Consider the following 26,855-nt stretch of genomic DNA (forward strand, 5'->3'; position numbering starts at 1 on the left):
CGTTTCGTTTAGAAAAAAAATCAGTTCAAAAAGATGTACTCATCAGAGCATTTACACAGCACTTTTTACAATGGTGGGAAGAAAAGCTGAAGTGAAATCATATCCAGCGATAGAGAATTGGTTACATAAGTTATTCTACATCTTTTCATTCCCCGCAGGAGAAGGAATTTCTAGAGTCACTTGAAAGGAGCCTGTGATGTATGTAATTGTCACATCCAGGGACTAAATTTCCAGAAACCTTAACTAAAGGAATACTCATACAAGATCACAGGAATATTTGTACAAGAAGGACGCCAGTCAAACACCCTTTCTGACAGTGGAAAATGGAGAAAACTTAAGTATCCACCATCAAGACAATGATGAGGTAAATCAAGGCGAGCTGTGGGCACTAAGGGGCAGGCGTTTTGGTGTGGTCCAAGGCCTTGTCCACAGTACTCTCCCACCAAAGGTGTCCTTACACAAGAGACCAAATCTACTGCACATCAGGAGACCCCTCTACTCTATCTGAAAGGACCGGGTGAGTCTGGAGTGGGAGGACGTCTATGATATACACCTCAGTGAATAAACCGAGCTGCACAAAACATATAGTATGGCCTTATTTTTCAATAAAGCATATATACACACACATATACATAGATTTCTCATATACATGTATGTATGTGTATATATATATGACAGGCATAAAGGTCATGAAATATATACACCACATTGTCAGCAGTTTTTACTCTCAGGAAAAAAAGGGGAAGGGATGTAGGGGTCTTTCGGTACCACCACAGATCTCTTTTCAGTATTTCAGTTAAATATACTTGGAATTTAAAAGTTTATTTAAGTCCGAAGTAAAATGGACGATGCCTCCACAAGACAGAATGCTATACTGGTCATTAAAAGTCATGCCAGGGGAGAGAGAATACTGTAGAAAAACATGTAATAAGCAGAATGGAAAATGGAGGTCTCCACACAGTAAACAGGCACAGAGTGCTCGCTGGTTTTTATGACAGACGTAATACACACTGATGAAAAGAACAGAAAATAGATGTTAAAGTGTTAATTATTATCTCTGAGTAGTGGGACCAGGATAGACACTTTTGTCCCATTTTTCAGACTTATTATATTAAATACACATTATTTTTCATCTGAAAAAAGCATTTTTAGATGTCTAGTACCACACATTGAAAAAATTACACTAGTACTTACAGAAATAACTAGGAGACACGGCAGCAGCGTCACACAGTGTAGAATGGGCGATCCTGATTAACATCGTGCAGTTACATAAGGACCCACAAAGTGAGAGCACCTGCTGTCATAGGGCGTAGCCCCCTTCTATTTGTCAGTTGTGTCTTCAGGGCTGAGGCAGTTCTGAGCACAGCCAGTGTCAGTGCTGGTGTCTGGATGGATGCCACTGGAGGTGAGGGCACCTGCAAGCCGAGAGGAAGAACAGAAATCATCCTCTGCTTTTTCTGTCTTGTTACTTTGTTACTTTTGAAGAGAGGTGTAAATAAGATAAACTAAATCTTCCCTACTAAAATTTCAGTAATGAAACCGTTTTTAAAGTGTTCACAACTTATATTCTGCCTATAACTGTCTTTTCAACAAAGCATCATATTTCTTAAATGTTAATTAACTCAGTTAATTAACTACCTGTTGAAACCTATTAAAGAACATGAAATGCACTATGTAAAATCACCACGCCTGCAGTGACTGGCACAGCTGTCTTGATAGCAGTGCAGTCAGCCCCCACCATCCCGTGGCCCTGAGCTCCTGATGCTGCTAAGAGAGCACGCTGCCACCTCAGATGGAGAGAAACGGTGAAAGCGTTTTCTGAAATCTACAGCACTGACAAAACATAACTGACATATCCCAGGCTCCTTTGAGGCTGTCATTTTCTGTTTCTGGCCTACACCCGTCAATGAGCAGAACCACCCCATTCCCGAGCCATGGGACTCACGTGGGAAGCAGTTTTGGAGAAATTTCCAGGTATAGAATGTAACCAACTATACATAGAACTCTGAAAAAAGAAAAGATGCAATACTCTGATTTTGGAAGAAACTCAACATATTCTCCTAAGCCTTAGTAGCTGGAAAGGCTGGGCATCTCCTAAGCCACTTATTTATTTCACAGCCAGTGAGCATCTCCCACAAACCCTGTTTCCCTGTGTCTGCTGGGAGCCTCAGGCACACTGTTGCTGTCGATCTTAGAAGTCACAGGGCTGAGGCGCGTGTCTCACGCATGCAACTCTCACACAGGCTCGCCTCCTAGCCTCACTGTCTGAACTTGGCCCCATTTTCTCACCTGTTAATTTGGTATCTGTTCTTCTGTAAGCTTCCTGAAATGCTTTTTGGAACAAGTCAGAAGAATCAGTGGGTAGAGTAATGGACAGATGGACAGGTGAGAGTTGGGGAGACAGAGTGACTCCAAGAAAAGGGGAACAAAGAAAATTTCCTATGCAGAACCCTCTTCTAGTCAGGGAAGAAAACCACCACGGAGAAGTGTGAAGAGGCAGGTGGCTTAGGACTGTTTCCTGGATTCCATGAAAAGTCACACCAAGAGATGAGAGGGTAGAACTATAAATAATAAAAGAAAAAAGCATGCATGCTTGAAAAATATATCTACAATATGTACTTTCTAAAGAATAGATTCAAATCAGCACGGCCCAATAACACAATCCTTGGGTATTTACAGAAGTGAGAATCCCATCTCCAAACCACAAGGCATCCCTTCGGAGCACTAAGAGTCTACACGGGACGGTCATAAAGCTGTCACCGCAAAAGCGATGCTATCCTGCCCTTACGAGGAATGAGCAGCTGTGCTCGGGCTGCCGACGCGCGCCATTTACACCCCACAGCACCTCTACGGGAGAGGGCCGCCTAGCGAGCCCCATCTCTGCAGGACAGAAAACAAGTCCGGGAGAGGCTAAGCCGACCTAACAGTTCTCCATCTCACAGGACTGGTCACTCCAGAGCAGGACTCGAACTCGGACCCACGTTTGTAACCGCAGTACTACCGTGATTTGTGTGCTTTTTGTGTGTATAATACATTTGTTTCCGGCATGAAAGGATATTTAACAAATGTTCGGTTGTCTTGTCTATCTCATTAGCTCACAATCTTTATATTTTTGAATTGTACTCTTTTCCCCTGGAGAAAGGAACGGAAAGAGCGGGGGTCAGAATGAGATGGGGCTCCATTCTTTATCTGTTACCTCATCTCATCCAGTCCCCAACCAGGGAGAAGGAGCAAATGTTCTCTTCATCTTTAAAGAGAGAGCTCCACTGATGGTGACTTACTCAACTCCAAAACCAAGTCTGGGAGAAGGGCACAGACAGCAACCAGAGAAGTATCACCCGTAGGAAGGAGAAAAGAGCTCAGGGGAGGGCTCAGGGGGTCAGCCTGATTTAATTTCAATGGATAATATAATACCACAGACTAAAAATACATGCAGTGAATTTGCTATTTCTTGACATCTAGCAAGTTTTCATAGCCCGCATGAAACATTATCGTGAACTAGTTAAAGGAAGAGTACACACTCAGGGAAAATCAATGCCACAGGCAGGCTGAAACCCAGGCTGGAGGAAAGGAAGAGAAAAGGCATAGTTAAGAAGAGGGGAATGTCTGGGAAAAAGACATCATCACAAGGACTCTCCAGCATCATCCAGCTATCATATAATCATTCATTCAAGAGAGAGTTACTTAGGTCCTATTTTGTGCAAGATTTTACACAGGGCAAAGCAAGAGTGCAGCGTCCATGGTGGCAGCAAGTGGCGGGGCTATAATACAATTCTGATCCTGGTACCTTGCACACTTGTACTCAGTATAAAGGCAAAAAAATAAGGTAAAATAATACTATGTAAACTCTACGCATTGTTGAAAAAAATTAAAGAAGACCTAAATACCTGTACAGACACACCACGCACATTCCTGGATCACATGACAACGCTCTTGGGATGGCAGTGCTCCCCAGAGCGATCTGTATACTCAACGTGGTCTCGATCACAATCCCAGCGGGCTCCTCTGCAGTAACTGACTAGCTGCTGCTACTATTCATATGGGAATTCGAGGGACTCAGTAACCAAAACGTACTTGAAAAAAAGAAAAAAATGAGAGGACTTGTAATTCTCAATTTCAAACCTTACAACTGTATCTCCAGGTGAGATTAGAGGCCATTTTTAAGTTATTACTGGGTTTATCCTTATTTTCAAAATTTTCTACAATGAATATACCTGTTAGAATAAGAAAAATAAAAAGTAAGGTATCTTGTAAAACATGCACAGTGATTCATTCATTGGGAAAAAAATTATTTTAACTATAAAGAGGTAAATATCTAGTGAAAAAGGACTACTTAAAAACAAGTGTGCATTTACAATTTTCATAAATTGAAAACTGAAAAGCACAAAAACATCAAGTTTCTAGGGAGACTAGTGAAACATATTAATAGTTATTTTCAAAAATTCTAATTGAACAATGAAAACTCAAGAAAGGGAAAATTGTGATTGACACCCAAGGGCAAACACATGGAGAGCAAACGCCTAGAAATCACAGTTCCTTTAAATCTGCTTCTAACTCAATAGGAGAGGAAATTCCTCACTTAGGGGACAGTGGAATCCCATACATAAGACAGGATACACAGTACAAACTGCAGTAGTATCGGGAGTGAATTTCTTAGAATTCTAATGTTACAACATTGCTGAAAAACTATAAAAACACTGACAGACAGATTAAAACACACAGTCATATATATTATATAGAAACATATGAAGTCTGCTCCCATGTTGCATAGAAATACAAACATATTTGTTCATTTATAGGCACTGATTACTTTATCCCAGATAGAATATTTCAACTAAAATAAAAAATCAATAATACACTCCTCTTGTCAAATCTACTTGATAAGTTACTCTGCTATGTAACCATAATGTGTTTAAGATAGATCTAAAATTAGTGAAAAATCTTTGTATGGTTTCTTGAATTGTTCTCAAAATTCCAAGCTTAATTTTAAAATAGATCTGAGCAGTATTTCTATATTATCTTTTCCCTTGTGAAATGAACAACACAGTCTGTTGTCAAAATTCTGTCCTTACAATGATTCACGAGCACCGTTTCCTAACAAAACTGCTGAACAGCAAGGCACTATCCAGACACTGTGACCAAATAAATGAAACACAAGGAAGACAGTGACCCTATCCTGGAGGGCTTATAATCTGTGTCAACAGCGGGTTTTTATTTGATTGGTTTGATTGGGTAGCAAAATAAAATCAATCAAGTACTTTCTGCTTTTAGCATTCTGTAAGTCATGACTGTTTTTAGTGTCATGAGAAGGAAAGAATTAAGCATGACTTGATTAGGTCAACTAGCAACATTCATCACTGGAGAGTGAGTAATAAAGAAGTTAACTGATAGAAATGCTTCTGCCTACATGAGACCTAAAATAAATCTACACTGATATCCGAAAGGAAAATGAGGAGATGAGGTCCCCAATGAGAAAGCAAACTAACAAGGAATCAAAAAAGGAAAGACGTTTTCATTAACGATTCCAGGCAGTAGTGGAGCATGGTGGTGAGGATCACAGATGTTTGGGACAAACATGAGTGTCTGAACTCCCACAGCACTGGGTAGCTGTGAAACTGATATTTCAGAGAAATTTTCTGCATCTCAGTCTTCTATCCATACACTGGGGACAACAACCGCACCCATCTCCTAGAACGGTCCTACGAATTAAGTTATTTTATATATAAAATTTTAAATAAAATACCTCAGATTTTAAATAATACCACAAAAGCACAAGGAACAAAGAAAACAGAGATAAATTGGAGTTCATCAAAATTTAAAACTTTGCTTCAAAGGGCACTATCCAGAAAGTGGAAAAACAACACACAGGAGAAATTTTTTTCAAATCATTTATCTGATAAGGAATTTGTATCTATAAAAAAAAAAAGGACCTCCTACAACTCAACAATAAAAAGGCAACTCAATTAAAAGTTGAATAAAGTATCTGAAATGGTATTTTTCAAGGAAAATATACAAATGGCCAATAAGCACAAAGAAACGATGTTCAATATCTTTAGCTGTAAGGGAAATCAAGTCAAAATCACTAGGAGAAACCGCTTCACACTCACAACAATAGGTTATAATAAAAAAAAAGGGTAAAAAGCACTAATAAGGACACAGAGGAAGCGGAGCACGCAGCCCTTGCTGGTGAGGACGTAACACAGCGTGGCCACTTTGGAAAACAGCCTGGCAGGTCCTCAGAGAGTTGAACATTTGGTTTCTGAAATACCCAGCAACTCTGCTGTCTGGGCACAGACGTAAGAGAACTGAAAACAAATGTCCACATAAAAACTCCTACAGGAATATTCATGGCGACACTACTCATCACAGCCAAAAAGCAGAAACAACCCAATTGCCTATCACCTGATGAATGGGTAAACAGTGGGGCCCAGCCATACAGTGGAATATTATTCAGCAATAGCAAAGCATAGAGTACTGACCCAGGCCACAACGTGGACAAACTTTGATAACGTTACTCAGTGTGAAATAAGTCAGTCACAATAGACGGTTCCACTTACATGAAGTGACTCGATTTAAATGAAATGTCCAGCACAGGCAAATCCACAGAGAGAGAAGAGTGGCTCCTTGGGGCTGGGGGAGGATGGGGAAGATGGGAATGACTGCTTATGCATACGGGGCTTCCTCTTGGGGGAATGAAAATATTCTAAGATTAAATGGGATGCACAATTCTGGGCATAGAGTAAAAACGACTGTATATTTAAATGGGTGAATTGTATTAAAACTGGTAAGAAAAAAAGGACCTCGGGCCAGTACCTTCCCTAGTAAATGCAAATTGCTAACTTTTATTAGAGGAAGAAGAAACTGCCCTCAGCATGAAAGTAGGAGATCAGCAAATGTGAGTTAACCGAAATTGGACATGAGCATTTCACTTGAAACAGTTGCTGAGTGTACACGAAATATTCAGAAATAGGAAAATCTGTTTCACATCAGGAAGAAGCATTCTGCTTCAAATGCAGATCAAGGATTCGGCAAGCCCAGCTGCTACAAATGACCAGAGAAGAAACCTGGTTCTTAAAACAAGCACCAGAGCCAACAAGGAAATGGTAGTGAGGAAAGCAGGCGGCCGACTATCTGGAACAGTTTGCTACAAATAATTTCTCCACTGAAAATTTAAAAATAAAATGAAAGTGATAAAATGCTCTGTTGACCTCACGTGAATGGGCTTCCTTCGGTGCTCGACTGTTCTGTAACCCCGATTGAGAGACTCAGGAGAATCAGCATGTCTCCTGGGAGTCCGCAAAGGACTGCCCACCAGCACGCTGACCACCATCACATCTGCCAGGGTTGAATTGCAGAGAAGAGACCAACTTCTTAAAGGCACAGGAAATGTTGACAAGGGAAGAAAAAGCTGCAGTCAGTCCTGGGACAGAGGCCCTCTGAGCAGAGGCCAGAAGGCTGCAGGTGAACTGCAGTGGCCGTGGGACAGGAAGGGACCATGGGGAGCATATCTCAATTCTCTCCTCTCTCTCCATCGGGTAGGAGAGATAAACCTGCATCCTTCTCACCTGGAACTGTGGGTTGGCTGGCAGAAGTCTTACCGACATGGAATGATTATTCAAGTCTCTGTGGAAAAAGTCAATAAATCGAGAGGGAGTAGGGAGCCAACTCCACGAGCCTCTCAATTGCACCCTTATTTATTGTGTATAATCAAAGGAAAAATTCATTAACAGTTGTGTGATAGTAATAGGAACTTCGGGAAAGACAGTATGAAGCAGAGATTGTAGAATACACAATGAGTACAAAGGATTAGTGTATCTTTAGGGAAGTCATGGGGTGAGGGGAGCAAGATACATTTTCAGACATGTGAATTACAAAGCAGACCACCAGACCAGCCAGGTCCTTGTTCTGTGGATCATAGACTATCTAACAGCACACAAGCTCAGCGTTTATAGCTGAGGGCCTCGGTCCTTGCTTTGCAACCAGCAGAGTGCTATCTAAAAGCTCAACTATGCAAGCAAAGCATTGTCTCTGCTTTTTAAGGCAAGGAGACTGGAGTGAGGATGTACAGGCACTTGCTTGCAAAGCAGTTTTTAAGCATATATTTTTCTTCTTAAAGTTCACAGGAGGCTGGTGTGTGTTACAATTTGTTAAACCAATCATGGGGTCCCACATGGAACCATTATGGAGGACACCCTAGGATGACAAATCCTGCCTCTGGGTCTTTTCCTGCCATCTTCAGCCACTCTAGCAGGGTCTAGGCACATCCGTGAATAACGATCCTACAGAACTACCCACACTCTTAACTCCTGGTGCTTGAAACTTAATTTTAGCTCTACACAACTTACCGTAGAAAAGTTTCAGAAATAAAAGATATAATATTCCTTTTATATCTCATCATATTACTGATTTTTCTGATTGCTCTAAGTTGCTTCTACTTGGTAAAGCACATAATTCTGCAGGTGAATTCAGTAATTTCCATTGGGCATATCTAGCCATTTTGGGCTCTCTAACTTCTATTGGTCAAATACCGATACACTTAATTGATTTCTTTGTTTATCAATTTCAGCCGGGAGGAGAGGGAGTGTCACTCTTTTCCTCAGCCCACCCTCAACCCTTTTCTCATCAACTCAGGCCTCCTGAAAACAAAACAAAGGATTTGTTTCCCTTCTACTCTTTCCACAAAACCAACAGGAAACATCAGCCTGGAGAAAGAATTCAACACAAATGTTAAAACAAAAATCTATAAACCTGGAGCAACTCCATCTCCGAATCATGATACACAATGACATGAGAGTAAGTGTGTCAGGCACAAAGCAGGTGTGAGCCTGACCACCTCATTTCTATTCTTCAAAGGAAGGAAGGTTTTCATATTTTTTATTATCATACTTTGTCATTGTTTCTGATTATGCCAAAAAATAGTTTATGAAAGAATTATGCACTGCAATAACAGATTACTATTGTATCAATTATAGAAGGCATTCAGAGGGGATAGGAAAAGCCACCTCTGTAAAAAATGCAAAATTTCTTCCCCTGTTAAGAACACGTATACAAAATGCAACAGAGAATTCAAATTCTTGTGGAGAGGAGCAAAAGCCACAGAACCAAAGCAAAGTCAATAGAATGAGTTAATTCAGAATTCACTGGACAAACATGCTCAATGCATTCAAATAATTTTAAAGGCACACTGCAAACCATTCACTTAATGATCTGCAGGCTAGAGGAAGCATTTCCCGCTTTAACAGACAACAGAAATCAATAGGGTGCCCCAACAAACAAGGACCAAATAACAATCAGGTTTTTAACAGCTCTGATAAATCAGCATGTTCTAAAGATCAAAATCCAGAAATTTTAAACATTCATTCACACCACAATGAAACAAGCACTTAAAAAAAAAAAACAAAGGAACTAAGCACATAGATCATGTGCATAGATCAATGAGGACTTCATGTACCGCTGGAAGAACACGCTATAGCCTTTTACTTGAAAAATAAAACTACTTTTAATGATAACTGCTAAAACACATTTCATCATTCATGTTGCCTTGAAAAATCTGAGGCACTTGTATCTGATCAGAAATGCAATTCTGGGTAATAGTAGGTTACAATTCAGTGCCAGTTTGCTTTAGAAGAAAAGAGAAAAAAAAGCTACTGTTTCTCATATCCTGCACAAAGTGTGAAGTGCCTCCCTGCCTCTTTCTCCTCCCGTTTTCTGAGCTCATGCTCCCCAACCCTTCTGAAACAAGTATGAGAAACTCTTATTCCCACAAATATGCAAAATGACAAAAGAATATCAATTTATTTGTGTAAATATATGCCTATACCTTGAACTGTAGGAGAAAGGTATCAGAAGTCCATATGAAACTTATTTCTAGATTCCTGAAATCACACACACAAACGTTCACTCAGACACAGACACATACCCCCTGGATTACTGGGCACTTCACAAGTTTAGGAATTCCAACTTCTACAAGATAACTTTGTAGTTAGTTTAAAATACAAATCTGTCAGCTTTTGAAAGCCTTGATCATCTGCTAAACCATCCAAATATCAAAGAGATCCAGTTAGCTTTCTCTGTAGAATGTAATTTCACTTGATGGCAAAACAGACCCTAAGAAGTACTGGATCAAAGATTCGTGTTTATCACTACCTATGATCGTTTTTAAGCACATTAACAGATTCAGAAATGTATGTCTCAACAACATTTATTCTTATTGAAAAAGCATACGTGTTCAACTCTCTATACAGTGACTAGGTCCCATGATGGTGTTTAAGAGCTATTTTGTGTATTGAAATATTTATTTTCAAGTGCAGACAAGGAGGGTGTGTATTACTCAGTTGTAGAGCACCTGCTTAGCATGAACAATGTCCTGGATTCAGTCCCCAGTACCTCCAAAAAAATAAATAAAAATAAGTGCATATTTAAAAATAAGAATAAAGTTATATAAAAAAAGCAGACTAAAAAGCACTGCAATCTATGTGCTACAATTATACTAAAAAAAAAGTGTTTCTTTCAAATATTGACTATATGCCAATCACAGAGACAATCACAAATCACACCTGAACCATCACGTGTGATTCTCAACAACCCTAAGTAGACACGGATGAGAAACCCGGCACTGAGGATGAGGAGACGGAGCTCGGAAGATCCGGGGACTCTGACCGTCCTGCTCCCCGTGACACCACGTCAACCCAGGGCAAGCTCTGACAGACATGCTCTGAGGGGACACCCAGCTGCATGGAACCTTGGGGCATTGGGGAGTCCCAGAAAACACTAAAAATTGTTCAGTGAAAAACCAGCTCAAATATATTACACTTTGCCACATCCTTTAAAAAGGGAAAATGACTGAGACCTTTTTGATACCTCCGTGTCCTTTCTGCCATCATCAATTATTTGCCCTCTCAGGGTGACCAGTGATGAACTGGACCCCATATGAAATGCACTCAGATGGAAGAGCTTTTAAAGTTATTTTAAGAAGTTTGTAAGACCCTGTCAATGCCTCACACAGGTGGTCATCCATCACTTCTCACCTGAAATCACTCCTTTTCTGCTTTTTAAAATCCCTTCATCTAATCCAGGCTTTTCAACAGCAAAGAAGCACCTCAACCACAGACACTGGACAGCTTTTCACCAAACGGGCTCGAACAGCCCATTGGACTACCTGGAAACCCTTTTCTTCTATTAAAACCACTTCCAGGTACTTCATCATTTTCTGATTGGTGGACTTGGCCTCTGACTGGCCTACTCAGAGAGCTCCCAGCCTCACATGCGGGGGTGGGAGAGGACCCTGCTGTTGGGGGAAATCAGTGAGGAAGGCGGACATACTCCCGCCAGGTCTGCAAGGGTAGAAGTGCCACAACGTGCTCAGAAATTATACCGTCATCACCCCTGGGCTCCTATGGACTTGTTTCACATTAACCAAACTCATGACACACTGATGAAAGAAAACCAGAAACTTAACTTATTAATGTAACAGAAGACGTGAAACTATGAACCAGACTGAAATATCAGAGTTCAACCATGAGTACATTTTCTCAATGGCCTAATCACAGGGAGGCAGTCACATGGCAAGCATGGACAGAAACAGAGCAGGAAGGGTTTCTAGATTAACTCAATGGGCTAAATTTCTGTTATAAGAACTGATCTACTGCCTGGAAAACAAATAACGCCAATCACGATGCACTCTCTGTGGACAGTGGCCAAGACATGACTATGAGCATCTGTGTAACTCTCCTTTCCCTGTCCTTTCTGGGCTAACATATGCACAGAGGTACAAAGATTCAGGGATGCAGATAACTCTAAACACCCAAAGCCCATCTCTGGGAGCCTCAAACCAGTAAGCCAGGGTTTAAATACCAGCTCTGCCACTTACTATTTCTGTGATTTTGGCCAACTTACCCTCTGTGTGCCTCAATTTCCACACTGTGAAACTGGGATAACAATCAAACCTTCCTTACTCGCTTGTTGAGAAGATTGAAGGATTCATTTCTGTAAAACTCTCAGAAAAGAATATAGCACATTTTGGGTGTTCAACAAATGTCAACTTAATATCAAAGTGATTTACAAGTCTCCCTTCTAATCATCTTATGTGTTTCCTGGCTAGTCTAAGTCCCAAAGAAAATCCTTATTTCTCCTTTTATAAACTCTTGGGGAGGACCCTTCTCTTCCATCCCACCACCTGTTTAAACCGAGGGAGGGAATGCCTCCTAACCACTCCTCTGGGCCATGGAGAGTGCTTCTCCATTCACACCCCTGGCCCCTGGCCAACAGCTAGCCCTCCTCACACTAACAGAGTGAGGTGTGAGTCCAGGGAGACAAGCAGGGCATTTGAAACCCTTCCTTTCTCTCCAGTGTTGATCACCATTGGGAAGCACTTGGGATGCTCGGCTCCATGGCAGGACAGCCTTGTGCATGAACGGGCAGGTCCTCTCAAGAGAAGGCTCGCTGTGTCACAGAGCTACATGGGACAGGGTGAGTCTCTAATTCTGGGACACAGTATCATGACACGCATTTTCCCACAGCCCTGAAGTTCATGGAGAACGTGGCTTCATCAGTAACAAATAAGACATTTATCGCCTGCCTACTCTTTTGTGTCATCTCTCAGTTGGCTGCTGGAGACAACATGTGTATAAGTATTGGATCCCTTTAAGCCCCAAAATATATGAAGTAACAAAGAATTCTGTGGCTTAACGTTGGTTCAGGGCGACAGTGTAACAGTTCTGACTCTGCTGATGCTTAATTATGGGTATAGGAACTAAGGAACCTCCTCAAATATCTTTCAGCATAAAACCAGCTTTTCTTATTTTCCTGTTTCTTAGTAATTGCCAAAGACTCTCAAATGATGGCTTCACACAAAAAAGCAGCTAAAGTTTATGAGCCCTCTTGACATACCCACTGTGGTAAACACTTTACATAATTTCTAATTCTCACAATTCTACAAAGCAGATATGAATGTCCCCATCTCACAGACGAGGGAAAAACTCAGAGCAAACTGACTCAGGCTCACGTGGCTCAGTGGCAGCACGTGCACGCAAACCCAACTCAAAAATCTACACCCCTTCGTATATGTACCAAACCTCCTACCACCAATTAACACACAGCGGCGGAGTCAATACTCAGGAACTCAATACACTTTTCAGCTTTAAGGTGCTCCAGAGGCCGCTTCTAGCTGTTTTATAAAATCCCGGCTCACTGACTTCTAACACTGGAAGAAAAGACCGATTTTGCCATTGTTTGCACAGCAAGTCTGAAATGTTCACAGCGAGATGACAGAATAAGTCTAAGACATAAGCAGAATAATTTTTCCAGGTAGACAGACATAATGGACATTGTGCTATTCTGAAGCACTAAGCAACGGAATCAAAACAAAATAACATTTGTTAAGCCTTCTTTTGCAAAAGGAATATTAAGACTGTTAGAAGGTGCAACAGCGCCACCTATGGCTAAAATGACCTTCCAGGTTGCCGGGAAAGATGCAACACAAAAATTGCCTGTAGGATCAGAAAAGAGAATCAGATAACTAAAAGCTTATGTAGCACATACTGCACTTTGCTTCGGGGGAAGGGAAGGGTATTCAGTATTTAATCTGATATTGCTAATACTCCTGAATATAAACAAAAGACATAGGTTCATGGAAACTCATCTTAGAAGAGGAAAGAATCCAGTCCAGCCACTTCATTTTACAGGAGGGGAAACTGAGACATGGGTTCTGTCCTGCAATCGGCAGCAAAGCTCTCCCAGGCCTCATGTCTTGCACTGTAGCATAAACCAACAGATCTGTACTAGGCCTATATTCATAACAGTCACGTTTATATTTTTCCAACAGTAGGTTATCTAAGTATCTTGCAAAATAATTCTCAAAGAGCCAGGATATCATACAAGATTGATGAAATACAAAAATATTTATTTACATAATAAAACAGCATGAGCTTTATTCTATTAAAAAAGTGACTTGTTAAATCAATGTTTTGATATTTTAAACCTGTTAAGAGTGCAGGAAAAAAAATCAAAATTTTGCTTAATCACAAAAGAGAGAAGCTTATTCCCTGAAAATGATCAATGTGGATTTTACTAAACTTAATGAATCTGGTCAGAATCCCACGAATTTAAATGTCTGTGTGGATGGTTACACGGCAACATGAATTCTGAGTTGTAACAATAAATATTCTGTGTAAGTAATATTCAAGGTCGTCTGATTAAGGCAATTTAACTAGTCCCTGTCTCACTAGTATGATACAGATTTCATTAAAACTTCATACTACACTAAAAAAAAAAAATGAATCCTTGTTACTTTAAACCATATTCAAATATATCATATATATAAATATTATAAATATTAAATATGCATCAGAAATAAGCGACACTTTTTAGTATTCAGAGTTGATACTTCTAAAATATCTGTCATTCTGACAGCACATTTTTATTAAGCACCTCTTGGGTTCTTTGTATACAAGGCGTCTAACTCTCACAGTCAGACAAGTTAAACGATATTACTCAAATTTCACAAATGAGGAAATGTACTTAAGCCATGAAAACAACTTACATATTCACCATCAGGAAAGAAAAGAGTAAAGATTTTACTTATAATATTCACTGACAATCTTTTCTTCCATATTAAGACTACATAAAACCAATTCAGTCTTTGTAAGTATTTCTGTCAATAAGGGCCACTAGAGAAAAACAAGTAACATCATTAACAGTGGTCGGACTTTCAAAGCCCACTTCTCTTTGGCACTATAATTGCTTTTAATGTTTTGTTTTTTGTGCTAACAGACCACTAAATTAAAAAAATTAACTTTTTAAGTAATTACCTGAGAATTAAACATTTGTGAAAATGTACAATTTTAATTTGACACTCTGTCTCACATTCTCACTGGTGTCTCTCCTTTGAAGGCCTCATAAGGCTGAGATCACTAAAATCGGCCATTTATGGAGTCACAGCAGTTCGGGTAACCACTCAACGGGAGGCTGATTAGAGGAGCAATTAAGAATGCATCCTGTGCAGCCTGGGTTCCAGCACCGAGCTAGCCACCGCCAGCTGCGTGTGATTTGGGACAAGCTGCTCCATCTCTCAATCCCTCAGCTGCAAAAAAGGAGACACTGATACCTACCCTCAAACACCTGCTATGAAGTAAAACATGAGGAAAGCATTTTAGTGTTAGGTAGGTGTCCACTCAGAGCGAGTTTGGTCATTATGATGATGAGGATGGCTGTTAATAAATTAAGCTAGACCAAAAGGGAGAAATCACCTTAAAGGAGAAACATTTTAATTCAATCAGCATTTCCTTTTGGATGGATTGCAGAATGTTCTATTGATGTTTTTAATAAACCAAGTTTTGTCCATTAATTATAGATTTACAGGTTCATGGACAAGTCTCCAGAAAAAGAATTAGAGGCCTCTAACCTCTGAATACTAAGAAAGTAAATTAAAAAAAAATCATTTGGGAGATTATACCTCATTTGGGAGAGTATGTGCTTAGCATGCATGAGGCCCTCAGTTCAGTCCCCATAAACTCCATTTAAAAACTTTCTTTTTTAAGAAATGGAGAATTAAAGCAAAAAGATGGAGGAATACAGAATTTTTTAGAGACTCATCTCAGATTTAAGACGGGGAGAAAACATCCATTTCTCAGAGGAAATCTTCAGAACTATGTAAACAGGATCTGAGATGTCTAGTCTTCTAACATTATTCATGAATTCATATTACCAAGTCTTAAAACTACCTGATAACCCACAGAGGTGATACTGATCGTAACACCTGCCAACACGGATCGAGCTCCCGCTAGGACTGCTCTGTTCTGACATCTCTGCTCCTGAGGCCTGACCAGGCTGAGAGCACTAAATTCGGTCATTCATGAGCATCTCATGTAAGTCCTCCATGTGTGCTTCTAACTCTCCCCTCACCAGCCCCTCTGAGGGAAGCACTGTTATCATCATCCCCACCCGCAGATAAGGCCACTGAGGCACAGAGTCTAAACCCTTTCCAGGTCACATTGGCATTAAAGGACGTCTGTATTTCTGCTGTTTTGCTTTTGACAAAGTAATCTGAGATATCAATTCAAGGGAGACTGTTAAATAGTCAAGTCTGTCAGGTCTTCACCTCAAAGAGCAGATACTATAAATTCCTGATGTAGGATGAGGCTGCCGCCACAAACTGACTCAGCTTGAAATTAATATCCAAGATGAAGCAGCGGATTCACGTAAATATTCACGACTGTCAACTCCGCTCTCGGGTCTGGGCCCTTCACTGCCTGAACGGGGGTGAAATCCCCACCCGTGTCAGGGAAGGACGCGCAGCTCTTCCGGGACTCACCCAGGATTCACGGGCTGTTTCCCCCCACAGGCTGTCCTCAATGATTAAAAAGCTCTCAAGATTTTTACACCATGCAAAACTAAAAGACATTTCTGCAGATGGAGCACTTTCTCAGGCTTAAACCTTTTTTGCCTACACTCAGCAAGGGGCAAAAAAAAAAGAAACATGACTCTACAAAGTCTCTGACCCTCACCACTCACGGGAGTAGAACGGCCACAGCAGCAGATGAGTCTTCTCATTGCACGATGAGAACAAAATAAAGCCGCCCCAACCACAGGCACTCCCAGAGACAGAGCTCAGCAGTCTTCTGCACACTCACAGTTGTGCAGCCCTCACCACCATCTATTTCCTGAACACTTCATCACCCCAGAAGAAACCCCCTGTCACTATCAGTCATTCCCTAATCCCCCTCCACCCAGCCCCTTTCAACCATCACCTGCTCTCTGCCTCTGCATGTGCCTTTTCTGGGCATTTCAGATCACTGAAATCAACAATATGTGGCCGTTTGTGTCTGCTTCCTTTCACTTAAAATGCTGTTTTCAAGGCTTGTCCATTTTGAAGTGGTATCAGCATCTCTCTCTCTCTTTTTTTTTTTTTTTTTGAAAACGTTAAAGTTTATTAGAAGGTAGTAAGTACTATCAAAAAGAGTACGGTGGAGCATAAGTGATTGGGTTTCAAAGGGAAAAGTGCGGGTTGAACAGTCAGGGAGGAGTTCCCAGAACAGGTGGCCTTTTTCATTTTCCTCTTTATTTGTTTTTTCTTTTTTATTCACTCTTACATGTGAATAATGTTCCACTACATGGAGATACTACATTCTGTTCTTCCATTCAGCAGCTATTTATGAATGAAGTCCAGTAGAATGAGTGTAAGAAGTGACTACCATGGATGGCATTTAAGCAAAGGGCAAGACGTGCTTTCAAAAAACAAGCCAACAAACAGAGGCACAAGGAAATTCAGTGCGTTTCTGAGCAAAGAGCATGCTTGCTTCGGCAGGACTACCGTGCAGGGCTGGGGCGGATACTGGCAAGTATCACGGTGAAGGAGTCACCTGATAAGACTCCCCACTGCAAGCAGCTCAGCCAATTCTCCCTCACACTGTATTGTTAGAGCCATGTTTCTAGGTTACTCTTATTTCAAGTAATAGTAATTTAACTACACATCTGATCATCTGCCTCAGACCACATTACCTAGAAGCCACAGAAAATCATTCACTGACCGGAGCAGCTCCAGGACATAACGGTGATGGATCAGGGAGTCCAGCAGCATTCCAGCCTGCAGGCACAAACCCCACATGTGCCCTGGTGATGTCTGGAAAATAAAATGGATGGAAATATCTCATTGCTGGTACACGACATCTGCCCTCAAATTACCCCAAAATCATGCTGGCAAAGCACTACTCAAACTTTTCACTCCAAAAAAAAAAAAAAATGCTAAGAAGGCAAATTTAGGCCCTTCCATTAAAAGCCAGCAACCATCACTGCCAGTATCTGAGCTGGAATTCTCCTGACTTCAAAAACCACCGCGCAGTTACATTTCAAAAGTGAAAGTCATATATGTATTCCACGTAGATGATATTACAGTAAGATTTTTCTTTTCAAAATTTCCAGTTGCAACATTAGCACAAGAAAGTTTATGTTTCAGCTTTAAAAAAATCAATTATCCTCCACTTTCTTAATTTTGAACATATTATTATTTTATAAAGGGAGCTATGCTGCATATTATAAACCAACTGTTTGGTTTCTGCAAATAAGACCTTTATGACCTCACTATTTCAGAGCAAACTTTAATGATGTTTTGAGAGGTGGGGCCTGGGGCGCTCACAAACAGCTCTTTAAATACTGACAAGTATGTGCTCTTAAGTAATGCAAAGGCTCTAACTCCACACTAGCTCAGAAAGCAAAGAAACTGCACCAAAGACTTACTTTAACATTTTAATATATTCCTATTGTTTTGAATATTAAAGTTCTTAAAAGATATGATTTTTTTTGAGAAAGCCAACAGCTGTATTAAATTTCCTCTCACCAAGAAAGCAATCTTTATCAAGAATAAAAACCCCTATAGAAATCGAAATGACGGGACGTTTCTAGCTAAGTGAACATGCAGATCTGAACACAAACCTAAATCCTATCAGATCTCACTCGAACGAGCTCAACAAAGTCCTGGGCTACCCTGGAACTTAGCTCTTCTTTTCCAAAAGTTGGCTGAGCTAAGATCATCACACAAGGCAGGGAAGGAGAGAAGAGGAAAGTCCACCTGGCAGCCTCCATCTGTTTTCTTCCAGCCAAAAGTCGCCTCTAGGGTCGCCCTGCTAACAAGCCCTCCCCATAAGGAAATCCGGCATCCACACTGCCCCTGCCGTCCCCAAGCAGTCCCGACGCCTCTCTCCCAGCCTGTGAATGTTCTTCTAATGACACCCCCTGTTGGTGGCACCCTTCCCCTCTTCCCTGCTACACACACACACACACAGAGCCACAGCAGTCTTCCCAAATCACAAATTTGATTACATCACCCCCACTTCAAACCCTTCAGAGGCTCCCTGGTGGAATTCTAGCCCCACCCCAGACACTGCTTGCCCAGCCTCACCTCAGTACACAGGTCCCCAGTGACCTCAGGGGCCCCCTGACTTGCTCCTACTTCCCACTTGTCTCCAGGCTCATTTTGACTGTTTCCCAAGGAAGCCTTCCCTCCTTCCAACTACCACAATTTGTTCCTCTATTCCTAGAACATTCTAGGCTAAGTCAACTTCTGACAATGCTAAGCTCACAAGAAGCAAATACATTTTGCTTACTAATGTGGCTCCACCCTCTCTCCCCTAGACACACAGAAGTGCACGTGTTATGAATAAATGATTGACGGGGTGGGTCTCAAAGAGACAGATATACCTACTCTCACACGTCCCGACCCTTGTGTCTGTGGAATATCAGAAGAAAAACCAGAATTACCTTTCCTGAGGGTCACTTTCTGATGACACCCTTCACTGACTACTGTGTCAGTTCTAGTAAAACCCAAGCTCTTCCAAAGCCCTCCATCCCGGACTCTCTCCAGTGTCCTCACCAGCAGGGGCACCTTCCACCCTGGACCACACAGGGCACTCTCCCCGTTTCCCCAAGCCAAAAGCCTCCAGGCATCTGCCCGGGCTGCACCTGCCACCTGAGCCACATTCTTGACTACTTCTCCTGGCTGACACTCTGTCCTCACAAATGAATGTAGAGTCCATTTCTTCCAGGAAGTCCTCTCTGATAATGTCCTTTAGGTCTTGGTTGGGCTTCATCTATAGCAGCAGTACATGGTGACCAACTGGGTGTTTGCCCGCTCCTTTGAGACCACGAACTCTTGGGGGCCACGTGGGAAGGAGTGAGAGATTACAAGAGGGGTGCGGGAAGCAAAAAGCAAAAATCACAGCCCAAGTCCCAAATTCAAGGATACTTTCTCAGGAAAAATATAAACAATTTCACACGTGTGCAATTTGGCTACTGTTTTTGTGGCTTGTGGACAGCAAGAACTTGGTGTTCTAGTCCAAAACCCAGATTACATGCAAAGAAATGTATATATTCATATCCAAAGGAAACCAGAGCTGCTCAACAACAGTTTGCAGTTAGAATTGAAAGGAACTTTGATAAAGGCAATCTCTCTCTCTCTCTTCCTTCTTTTCTGGCATCATATAATTTTAGAAGTATTTGCGTGACCAAGAGATGGCTACAGCCCGTGATTCTTCACTGGAGTGTTTGGGGCTGAGGAAGATCAGATTACATTCACTGCGTAAATGCAATCACACCAACACACTGATAGGTGCCGTGGTGGTGGATATGATGTTCCAAAACAGGCAACACTATTCTGTAAGAGAACTCTAAATAGAAAGTAAGAAATGCAATGTTCTGTAGTCAATTTCATTTGCTATATGGGTCATTAATTGATAGTATATCTTGTCTAATGAAACCCAAAAATAAATTGTCAACGTCGATTTTCTTCATCTGACCATTTTATGCTAACTTTGGATATTAAACCCTCACTCCATAAGTAAAACTCAGGCCTACACTGCAGCACAGTTACATCCCGTGGAAGAAAGCCGATCAAGGGAGAACTGGAGAGTTTCCCTTCAGAAGCTGCTAAGTCTGGTTTTGCACCTGTACGTGATTTGCAACCACGTCATCGAGAATGGAGAATACCTAACAACTGTGGGGCGAAAAGCACTGCGGTGCTTCAGAAAAATCAAAGAACGCTGAGCTTTGTGAAACAGTCCTGAGGCACTTAAATCGTACTTTTTCTGAAAGGCTCCAAAACTGACCCAATTCATCATTCCAGGTTCAACAGGGAGGTACCGGAATTAGTAGAGAAAACATGCCCTTGAAGTCTGACAAGGCCTTGCTTGAATTCTGCTGCAGCATTTACTAGCCACTAAACGGACCAATTCCTTAACCCTCTGAGAAGGCTTCCCGATCTGCAAAAGGGGGCTGCCACCGCCCACCTGGGAGGCATGGATGTGAATTCAACACGCAAGTAGGGCGGCCGACTGGTACCTGACACGGGGCCTGGCTAGTTTCCCTCCACTGCCCTTCTCCCCCTTTAAACTTGCACTGTTCCCTCGGTAAGGATCAAGACCACGGAACAGAATGCCCGATTTTTCTGTGTATCCCCGGATACATGACTTACCCTTAGGAGGCCAGAAAAACTGCTTCCTCCCCAGTCACTATCAACGTTCTTAAGATTCTGGGTATTTTTAACTCTATTTTCCAGGGAGACTATTCCAGAACTTTCCAAGCACCATTCTCCAGGTTGGCTCCCCTCCCAGCACCCATCCTTTCTCACTTCAGATACTCTGTATGATTGCCTTCTGTTCATGGGAAAGCGAGTCCGGTAGGGTGGGGACTCCCAAGGACTCCCCCCTCCCTCACAGGTGAGTGTGACTACCTTCTGCCCACTCCTCACTCCAACTCCAGCTTCTAAGAAGTCTACCCTCCAGGACCCTGCAGACTCTGCATCTTCCCAAGACACACACGTGGCCACGACCCTCCCTTCAGATTTCTTCCTGGCTGGCCCTGCACACCCCCCGGCCCCTTAAAGATAAATGGCATTAGGCTGAAAATCGCAAATGCCGCTGACTGACACACCAAAGCTGCATGGTCTGGGCTTTCCTCCAACCCAGGCAGGGCCCTGCCCCCCCTCAGCCTCAGTCTGCAGCTCTCGAGATGATCTAATTCACATGCAAGGCTATGAACACCAGCTAAGAATGACGACTCCCAACGTGTATCTATAGTCCGGCTCCTTCACCTGAGCCACAATCTCATAGACACGAGTGCCTCTTTGAAGTCCTAACTTGGATGACAAATGGCATCTTAAAAATGCCTCATGTTCACCATTTACTCTGGAATTCGATTCCTGGCAGGTACCTCCCAGACTCCCCATTTTAGTAACAGCCCCAGCACCCAACTATGTGTTTGAGGTCACATTCAATTTCCAATGTTCCCTCCCCTAATCCCTGGCCTGGAATCAGTCCTATTATTTCCGTCGCTAAGCCCATCTCAAATGTGGTTCTACAGGGACCATGGCCGTAACCCCCCAAGTTCACAGCATGGTACACTGACTAACAGTCCTCCGTAGGGTGCTCCCTGGAGGGGGAGGCATCTCCTGCCACTGGTCACCTCAGAAGGCACTGTATTCTCACAAAGGAGGCCCAGGAGAAGGGACTCAAGGTTCTCCCGTGGTCTGAGCTTTGAAGGGCCCGAGGTCTGGGGGAGCTCCTAATTAGCAGACACACTTGCCAGTGAGCAGATGAGGATGGAGGAACCCAGGCAAGGCTGTTCTCACTCCAACCCCTGGGCTCTCGGGAGCCACGGGAAAGGCCTGTGTCCAGGGCACAGCCCGGCCATCACAGATCCCAGCCAGCATTAGCCAACACGGACAGCCTAGACTCCATCTAATTGTGACACTTACTTCTGTTCTGTTCCCCATCCAGAATGTGATGGACTCATTCAGATATTATGGCCTGTCTCAAGCGATACAAATTCAGTGATAAATGAAGTGTCCACATTTGGACCAGAGCATGAAAGGAGAAACAAGGCCTCATGTTCAGCATGATGGTGGTGGCCAAACCCTTCCACCGAGTGAGATGAACCATGATGGGGGTGAGAATCCAAGGTCCTAGGTCGGCCAAAACTTCTTCCTTCAAGGTTGGCTGGGGTGTTGCAGACTCCCTACCGCAAACTAACTACACGGCCGTCAGTGGTGGACATCAGCTGCAACAGACACGGAGTCAGCTATTTATGCCAACATGTGTTAAAAGTAAAGGCCGGGGCAGGGAGGCCTGCACGGCTGCTGAGGCAAAGCACAGACCCGGCTCTGAATGCCCACTGGCTGGAGAAGAGAGGAAGCTACGGTCCCCTTTAGCGGTCGCTGTGTCAACAAGATCCAGGTGAGCCAGCTACTTAGGAGAAGGCCATGTTTTCCTGATACTCAGAAAAACCAGCCTCGTAAAGGGAACACAAGAGTGGCATGGATTTTAGACCCCCCTAAGCCACTTTATGAAGGCAAAGTAAAGTAAATGGCACAGGGATGTTGAATGCAAAAAAAAAAAAAAATTAAATAAGTAAACGGTGACTGCTTCCTCCAACAGCGTCCCCTGCAGCTGCACACCCATGAGCCTGCCACTTTCTCACCAGTGACCGCTGGCCAGGAAGTGCCATCACGCACGTCACACAGTGACAGCCAGGAACCGCGTGAAGAGCACGTTTGTGTAAAAGCAGGAATCGAGCAAGATGCTGCAGAATTTGACTTTACAAGATTAAATACTCCATGAAAAGAATCCCTCAGCAGCCGCCTAAATCAATTCGCATCTCACTTCTTCAAAACAATCAAACAAATTGAATAAGGGCGCATTTGTCACCAAATATAAGGAGGACCAAACAGGTTCCTCAAAGCAAGGATTTTAACAGGTATCAAACACCAGTGGGTGATGTGCTAACAAAGCAAATATTCCAAAAAATTAGAAAATAAAAAATGACTAGGATAATACATGGATCAAGGTAACTGTTAAGTTTTTGCTCTTTAAAGCGATGGAGAGAGTACGGAGGGCAATCTGGATATTTCCAATGCAGGGTGTGCACAGCCCACATTTTCAGACGCAACAACATGCTCACTGGGCAGTACAAGAGAAAAAGAATAAAGAAAAAGGAAAAGAGGAACAAGAGAAAATTAGAAACACACAAGAACAAAAATGATTTTGACAGCATGTACAAGAATTTATGTGAGTGTGTGAGGCCCGGGATGCTGGGACGGTGAGACCCACACTCACCTCCTGCTCCAGGGAAGGCAGGGGCCTGAGGGGAGCGGCGCTGCTGGGGGACCCCAACGTGATCAGCGCCCCTAACCAAAACTCCACCTATATGCGTCTAGGCAGCTTTTGAGCTACAAATTGTGGTCGCATTTCAGGCTGGACAGTTTTACTCACTTCCACCAAGAGTAGCAGGAGAGAATTAGACTGTTCCTGTACCAAAGCATTGTTTAAAAAATTAATGACTGTGGAATAGTAAAAGCAAAAATTGAGTAAAAGTGACTGGAGGAGAATGTGGTTGACCCGAGCTCACTTGCCACGTTATCTCACTGACGTTAAGATGCTGGCTGAGCCCTTATGGTACCAAAACAGACAGACCCACCAGGAGGGAGGTTTAATGCGCTGCTGTATTTTGATGCCGGGAGCCATGCCTGGTACACGAGGTTCTGGGTAAACAATGGTGACAGTGTCAACCACTATGGGCAAAGCACACATCCAGCTACTCCGCCAAATCCCAAGGGCAGACTTCAAAAGGCAAAAACAAGTTGGCATTCTCTGGTGGGTCTGCAGAGTCAGAGCCAAGCAGTTGCTGAGCAAAAATGTCACCAGTGCCTCCTATGACAAAAGAGGAGGCACTGGCCTGGGGCTGGGGCAGGGCTCTAGGCTTCCACTGCTCACCAACCAATCTGTCCAGGGGGAGAACGTGGTCTCTGCGTATGTTGCACCTATGCACCTACCTTGACTGACGCCTGGGGGCTCAGCAGGAGGTGACATGTGAGGTGAACGGAGCCAGCCTCGGTGTAGCACAGTGCTGGCAGCTATGCCCTCAGCAGTGCCCAGGCTCCTAAACCTGACACCTCATCTCCAAGGAGCAGAAGGGGAGTGCGGGCATGAAGATCACAGGGCCCTGTGAGGACAAGTACAGGCCATGACATGCCTTGCCTCTTCCTTAAGCCATAGAGTTATGTCCGGGAGGAACAGAAAATTCATCCAGAGGCCGCTAGGCACCTCACACACGTGGGGGACTCGGGTCACCTCTGCCTATCACTCACAGGGCTGGTCTGGACATTCTTTTTATCAATTCTCTGGCATCTTCTCCTCCAACTTACCAACAACCAGAAAGTAGAATCTGATCTTAGTTAATTTCAAGAATCACAGAGCACCGCCTCCACAGTGGGCCCGGCAGCCGTGCCAGGTCCTCCGACCGTCACCTGTCAGACCGCCATGAGTTCTCTCCAGACTCAAGGCCTGAGGCCGTAGGCCGTGGGCACACAGCTTCCCTCACTCTCCCCAGCAAAGGGGGACCACCTCTCGGCAAAGGCATGTCACCCTCTTCTGCACGAAGGACAGCACTATAGATACACGGGGAAACAGAGCAGATGGTGGGGGGGGTAGGCAGCCCAGAAGAGCTCGTCTGTAATTCCGAGACAAAGTGGGGCCGTTGACTTAATCACAGGGACAAAGTGAGGATGAACATTTCCCTGTTCTTTCCCATACTCCGTGATACGCCTTTCCCTGCATAAGGAGTTCATTCGGAGGTCCCTGGCGGTGATTCTGATGTCCCAACATGGCATGCTGGCTGTCGGGCAGGAAGAGAGGGCCTGAGCCGAACAGGTGCTGGGCCTGGGAGGCAGGAGACACCGGCTCCAGCCCCAACTCAACCAGCGCCTCGTTCTGCCTCTCGGGATTCAGCATCTCATCTACAAGCAAAGGGATGAGACTATCTTAAGACAGGCTGCCCAACATAAATGAAATGAGAGCCATGTAAAGAAAGTTTCCCAGTTGCCACATTTAAAACGGTAAACAAAGAAACAAACCAACAAACAAAAAACAAATACTAGAAAATGATTTTAAGAACAAATCTTAACCTACTGTATGTAAAATACTATCATTTTGACATGTAATCAATATAGGAAGTGATAAGATAGTTTACATTCTTTTTACTAGACAAGTCTCAGCGTCTGATGTTCATTTGACCTACAGCAAATCTCAGCTCAGAGTAGCCTCCTCCCCAGCTCTCCTAGCATCAGTGGCTGTGGATACTCTATTGGACAGCAACTCCAGGGGTCCCACCAGGGTCCTGGCTGAAAAGCTGGAGTAAGTGCCCACAATAACCCTAAAAGGATCTCTCTGAAACAAAGGCAGATTCACTTTTAAATGTCTGTAAACCGGCGGGCTGCACCTCCCTCCACCCTTGGCTACAAGAGAGTCCTCTTCCTTGCTGATCCCTTTCTGGATGTAGGGAAGAAACCCGGCACACAGCCAGGGTGGACTGGCCTCCAGGTAAACTTACCTGCTTTCTGTGTCCAGTCCCATGATGTCCTCCTTCTCAAATGGGATGCAGAGAAGGAGGATCTTGTCCCCAGAATTGTCGGATGCACCGTCCAGCCACTTGGACTTGGGCAAGATGAAGAGTGACTCAGTGAAGTCGTCGATCCTCTTCTCCACCTCCCTGCAGTCCTCGTAAATTGAAGGCCACTTCGGTGCGCGGCTGCTCGGCCACCTCCCCATGCAGCAGAAAGTCAAAGAGCTGAGAGTCATAGAGCGTGGTGCCATACAGCTCCTCTGCACGTGGAGCTTTTCGAAGCCTTGGCCGAGAGGCAGTCAGTAATGATGACAAGGCCCAAGACCTTGCGGTGGGTCTGGAAGTCGCTCCACCCATTCTTGGGCGCATAGTGGTGACTGTAGTGGATACAGTTTGCCCACTGGGAGCTGCACGGACTGATCTGACTCACCAAGGTGATTCACTTATAGATGCAAAAGAAATTCTCCTCTGAGATGATCCCCACGTGTTCGACCACCACGGGGAAAGTCTGGTGGTCCTCAGCACACTGCACGTAGTCAGGGATGCTCATGTTGCAGGCCCTGACGTGAGGGGAGAGGAGATCGAAGTACATACTGTACTGTGGGCTGCAGGCCCATCTGGGTTGCGGTGACCTGGTGTGTACCAACCAGAAGGCAAGGGAAGCTCAAGTAAATCCGGGGGTACAGTTTGTCCTCAGAGTCTTCAAATGGCTACCGTAGCTCGGATCACATTACCCAGCTTTTGGTCTAGGCTTCCTGCCCTGCAGAGAAGGGTCATTTCTTGTTTTCTGTTTCCAAGCACCTACCAAGGCCCTGATGCAAAGTCACTGCTGAAAAATGCTGAATAAGGAAATGAACAAAGGAAGTGCTTTCCCCATCCTCCTTCAGCAGAATATAAAGAAAAGTACTACAGTGGGATCAAAAGATCTGGTTTTCTATCCAATTTATTTGAACTCCTAAGCTTCAGAATAATGG

At 43.4% G+C, this 26,855-nt stretch overlaps 1 long non-coding RNA gene across 1 annotated transcript; it reads right to left on the bottom strand.

Annotated features, from left to right (window-relative positions):
• Positions 1 to 1,245: 1,245 nt before the first annotated feature.
• LOC135320990 (uncharacterized) lies at positions 1,246 to 26,435 on the bottom strand. The gene is made up of 4 exons (XR_010380336.1): positions 25,870 to 26,435; positions 3,888 to 4,073; positions 1,946 to 2,005; positions 1,246 to 1,415 (listed from the first exon to the last, which is right to left on the bottom strand). It is a non-coding gene; the product is annotated as an uncharacterized LOC135320990 (long non-coding RNA).
• Between the last annotated feature and the right edge of the window lie 420 nt (positions 26,436 to 26,855).

Source organism: Camelus dromedarius, unplaced genomic scaffold (genome assembly GCF_036321535.1).
Source record: "Camelus dromedarius isolate mCamDro1 unplaced genomic scaffold, mCamDro1.pat HAP1_SCAFFOLD_200, whole genome shotgun sequence".
NCBI lineage: Eukaryota > Metazoa > Chordata > Mammalia > Artiodactyla > Camelidae > Camelus > Camelus dromedarius.